The sequence below is a fragment of the Periplaneta americana genome, chromosome 4 (genome assembly GCF_040183065.1).
Source record: "Periplaneta americana isolate PAMFEO1 chromosome 4, P.americana_PAMFEO1_priV1, whole genome shotgun sequence".
NCBI classification, from domain to species: domain Eukaryota; kingdom Metazoa; phylum Arthropoda; class Insecta; order Blattodea; family Blattidae; genus Periplaneta; species Periplaneta americana.
Genome location: NC_091120.1, coordinates 98636092 through 98641196, shown reverse-complemented (window position 1 = coordinate 98641196; position 5105 = coordinate 98636092). Strand labels below are relative to the sequence as shown.

The following is a 5105-nucleotide window of genomic DNA, read 5'->3' as shown; positions in this document are numbered from 1 at the left end:
CATTTCTTGGTTTGAGTTGCACAATGGGCAGTTAGGGGACTGATATATTCCAATTCTATGCAGGTGTTTGGCCAAACAATCATGGCCTGTTGCCAATCTAAATGCAGCTACAGACGATTTTCGTGGTAAATCGGGAATTAACTGTGGATTTTGATGCAGGGAGTTCCATTTTTTCCCTTGGGATTGAGTTATCAAATTTTGTTTGTTGAAGTCTAAGTATGTAGATTTAATAAATCTCTTCACAGAGTAATACGTAGATTTAGTAACAGGTCTGTAAGTAGCAGTGCTGCCCTTCTTTGCTAAAGCATCCGCATTCTCGTTTCCCAGGATTCCACAATGGGATGGTATCCATTGGAATATAATTCTTTTATTGAGTGATATTAATTGAGAGAGCATTTTAGTTATTTCTGCTGTTTGAGATGAAGGTGTGAGTTTAGAGATGATTGATAGAATAGCTGCTTTGGAGTCTGACAATATAACTGCATTCCTAAATTTATTGATGTGGCATAAAAGATTCCTGAGACTTTCACTTATTGCAATGATTTCACCATCAAAACTTGTTGTTCCATATCCAAGAGATCTATAAAGTGAGAAGAGACAAAATATTGTACCATATTTACTCTCTTCTTAGCTGCTGTTATACAAGCATTCCATTATAAAAAATTTAGTTGCTTCTGTACCATTAAAGTAGTCCCGCCCACAAATCCGATTGGGGGACTATTTTGCTGCATACAATTGGAATATATCAGTCTCCTATCTGTCCATTGTGCTACTCAAACCAAGAAATGGATTCGGAACACCTCAAAATCTGTGCCTCAGTGGCTGACCATGACAATAATTTTGAAAAATACTAGAGTGCAAGAGGTCCAAATGACTTTATTGTCAAATGCCTGGCATTAGAAAACATCAACATATTTACTTTGGTCATGATAATATCTTTGAAAAATATTGGAGTGCAAGAGGTCAAATGACTTTATTGTCAAACGCCTGACATTAGAAAACAACAACATATTTACTATCTAAAAATTCTAAATAATGCACCCAAATCTCACCAGTTGCAGAAGCTGCAGATTCGTATCGCTGCCACTGGACTCCCTCCTATGCCCTATAGATGACACAACTGAAATGCTCATTGTACTAGTAATTATTATTTGTATTTATATTACTATGTAATGTTAACTTAGGGTCTTAAAGATCGTTAGATTTATCATTGCCCTATATATTACAAAAATTATATTGCTCATAATGTAGAAGTCAAGTACTCTACTTTTTTTTTTCAGATGAATGAATGAATTCCCCTTATTTTCCTTCAATTAACTGAAGAAATCAACACAATAAACTAAATGAGATAACAATGATAATAATAATAATAATAATAATAATAATAATAATAATAATAATAATAATAATAATTCATTCTAGTACCGAGGTCATGGAAAGCATGAGGCTCTACCTCCATGCCCCCAATGCCTTCTTGGCATGTTACGGGGATACCTTTACCTTTCACCTTTAATAGTAATAATAATAATAATAATAATAATAATAATAATAATAATGAATGAAGTCCATTACCATCCACTTGTCAACAAAATTAAACACAATTTTGTTAAAAGATAAAGACAATGAATGAATCACTTAATGAAAGAGAATACAGGTTCAAATTGATGCCACAGTGAAGTGCAATGAATGAAGCAATTATGTTAGGTGGTGAAAAAGGTTAATGTAAGTAGGCTGGTGATGAAGTGGGTCGTAGTTCTTGAGTGGGATACCAAGCATCCCTTGATGGAATGGCCCCTCTTAGTAAGTTATATCTGAAGTCACCGTTATACTGATTACTGCGAAAATGGCTTGCACATATATAGGCCCTTCTGTAAGGATGAGGATTTTCTGCCACAGCTGCCCACATGTGGTACCTGTTACAATCAAAATTCTATTATTATCTTAAAAAAAAATACACAAACCAGGGTTGGTATTTATTTAAATTAATGATTTAATCATGATGTAAATAAAATAATTTTCATTTTATTTACATCAAATAATTGTTACTACTTAAATCACGATTAAAATTATATGCACCTAACATGATTAAGATGAGAAATTAACTTCCTGAAAAAAAAAAATAAATAAAATAAAATAAACCTTTTTACATATGACTGTTCTGCTGCTTCTTAAAATTATTAGCAATATATATGAGTAGCAAACTTGCATCTCTGCAATGAACAAAATATTTTCTATGGTGAAATATATTTTTCTTCCTATGAATTCATATAAAATTTCACCACAGAAAAATCTTTGTTTATTACAGACATATAATTCTAGCATTTTCTGAAGAAATGGACAGGTTTTGAAAGTTTGCTTCTCATATGTCTTTTCCCAACTCCTAATTAAGGAGCAACAGAACACATGGTACAGGTAGTCAAGTAGAGCCTACTTTCGGAATCACCACCTAATTAAAGCACAGTATGATGTTGAGGATTGAAATGAATAGTTGTAGCTCATAACAATATTCAAAGTAAAAGTTGCAAATGCCAAATGGACTACGTATTTATTCTGAAAACACACAATGCTAAGCTCTTCTGATAAATTTATTTGTAAATATTAATCTCCCTAAATAGTTGAATTCTTTTCTAATGAATAACAAACTGAGCATAATATCTTGCCTAAGTCTAAGCTAATTATTATTATCATTAAGTGCAGGTTATTAGTGCTGTAACTCTTCATGTATTAATAATGAGGCCTATGTGTAAACATAGTAAATTATTTTTGAAGCGATGTTGTTAATTACTTAAAATAACACATTAAAAAAATACACAATTATGTGGGAACTAATGCACAAATTAAGTTTAAATGAATTACAAAAGAAGGCAAAAACTCATTTTAATAAAAAATATGAATTTGACAAATAATTTTCACTTAAATTTAAAAATTACTACAGTTTATCAACCCTGACTATTTACTGATGATATATAAGGATATCTTTGCATTGAGCTTATGCCAATGCCATTGCTTACCTTTTAAGCTGTGCTGCATTACTTGGCGCAGGAAACAGGAATAACCAGGTCTTCTCATTACTATCCGATTTCTGACAGTACACTGCAGCACATTCACAGTGTAAAACTCCGCCATTTTTCTTTCTATTAACTGAAACAAACCAGCAGTAGCCTAGTATCATATAATGCATTAATAACACTACATTTCATAGAACAATTGAAGGATTGCAGTATAATCAACGTTTGTGAAATATTCCTGGAAGAATTCTATCCACGAGTCTATAAAAATAATAAATATCTCCGGCAATTTAACTCTTTTTATTTTATCAAAATTATTCCAGTAAAGGTACTACTGTTAACTGTAAAGTCAAATTTCTAAAATATATCATTTCGGGAACAACACTTCTTTACTATTGCGTTACCAAGTTAAGGTACCCCGCCATCCTTTGGTAACGCAACTGTAAAGAATTACACCGGGAACAACATATTTAGTCATATCAGATTCTGTCCCACGAATTTTAAGATGTCTCACCAACTTAACTTAGCTATATACAAAAATGAGATGTTCGTTCATACCCAAAGTGTATATTAACTCTGTTAGCTTACCTTTAAAGCTCTTGGGGTAATTTCAGTTAGGCCTAATACACTGTTGTAATTCAACACAGAAGTCAGTTCATCATGTGGTAGTGGTAGAAGGCAGGTAATCGCGTTCTGAAATTTATCCCTGAAAACAATTACAGATCTCAGTTTAATAAACGTTTAAGATATGATGGAAGAATTCAGTTTAAATTAGAAAACATGACGGTGCAGTTAAGCTGCATCTACACGGTTCAGTTTTTTATGCTCGTACGCACGCAGTCTGGGAAGAATATTGAAAGAATCAAGTTTAAAGCGCATGTTGAATTAAGATACATTAAGATTTTCTATCTACAAGGTACGCCATATTAATATTAAAATACCATGTGATGGAGTGTAAAAACCGATTATAGTTTCACTGACCAAGTTCTGCAGCAGCGAAAGCTAAAATAATATATTATCCTGCACATTGTGTGCACTTCCGTTATTATTAAATACCAATCTTGCAGGCATTGCTTGAATGTGTGAAGTTGAAAGAAAAGTTGAACCGTGTAGATGTAATCTCAAACATATTTCTTTCTTACCTTTAACGTTGCGAATTATTTCTTGTTGCAGGAAAGCGCCAGTAACTTCTCAATTAACTCGAGCTGTTCAAATTTCTTCCTTAAGGAGCCATGTTCGTCCATTCCATAATTTATACAAGATTTAAACAGAATAGGAATGCCAACATCCAACAATTGATCAACTGAACAAATGAGATTAATAGGTCATACACAGTACACTAATATGGCTACTTTGACCTCGAATGAAAATGCAAATTAGCTATATAGTATTAGTAATAATAATTCGAATATTATAAAACTGACACATTCTGTAAATAATGGATATTAATAATATCTGTTTAAAACTGTCATATTGGAAAAACTTATAACCAAAGAACTTTCGAAACCAAATAGTTTTGTACTGCTAATTTTACAAACTCTGTGATCGAAATACAGCCAGCGCTGTCCTGACCACATGCGGCAAACTATGGAACATCTATGAGCATCCAACATCTATCATTTGAGTTAAACCCCCCCTGGTATGTACTACCTGACTCGAGAATACTATCCTCATTCCTTGTGTCGAAGCAGCCACCCTTGCTGTGGTAAATTAGCTAGCCCTATGTCATTTTATCAGAAATACACCCAACATACATTCGCAAAGTTTAAAAGTTGTTTTCCGCAGCGTGTATTATTTCTTACCACGAGCTTGCTAGTTTTGTTCCAGCTCTTGTATTTGAAAGATTAACGCGCGCGTAAATATACATATGTAGTTTAATACTGTGTACGTATATATATTAACTTATTATTTAATGCGTTTAGAGTATATTAGTGATAAGTGTATATAGTGTATTAATCCTACATCATAGTGCATATTATATGTTTAATCACTATAGTGCTATTATACAAATACTTAGATACCAGTACATAGAAAATATTGATAAATGAGTGCGAAATATGTATCCCGAAAATGACACGTTTTATTATTTATTAGAAA

At 32.6% G+C, this 5105-nt stretch overlaps 1 long non-coding RNA gene across 2 annotated transcripts; it reads right to left on the bottom strand.

Annotated features, from left to right (window-relative positions):
* Nucleotides 1-1563: 1563 nt before the first annotated feature.
* On the bottom strand, nucleotides 1564-4636 carry LOC138698081 (uncharacterized). Of its 2 annotated transcripts, XR_011331688.1 has the most exons (4): nucleotides 4151-4636; nucleotides 3597-3714; nucleotides 3012-3141; nucleotides 1564-1913 (listed from the first exon to the last, which is right to left on the bottom strand). It is a non-coding gene; the product is annotated as an uncharacterized lncRNA (long non-coding RNA). The 2 variants fall into 2 exon arrangements; XR_011331687.1 differs by having other exon boundaries at nucleotides 1576-1913; nucleotides 3597-4636.
* Between the last annotated feature and the right edge of the window lie 469 nt (nucleotides 4637-5105).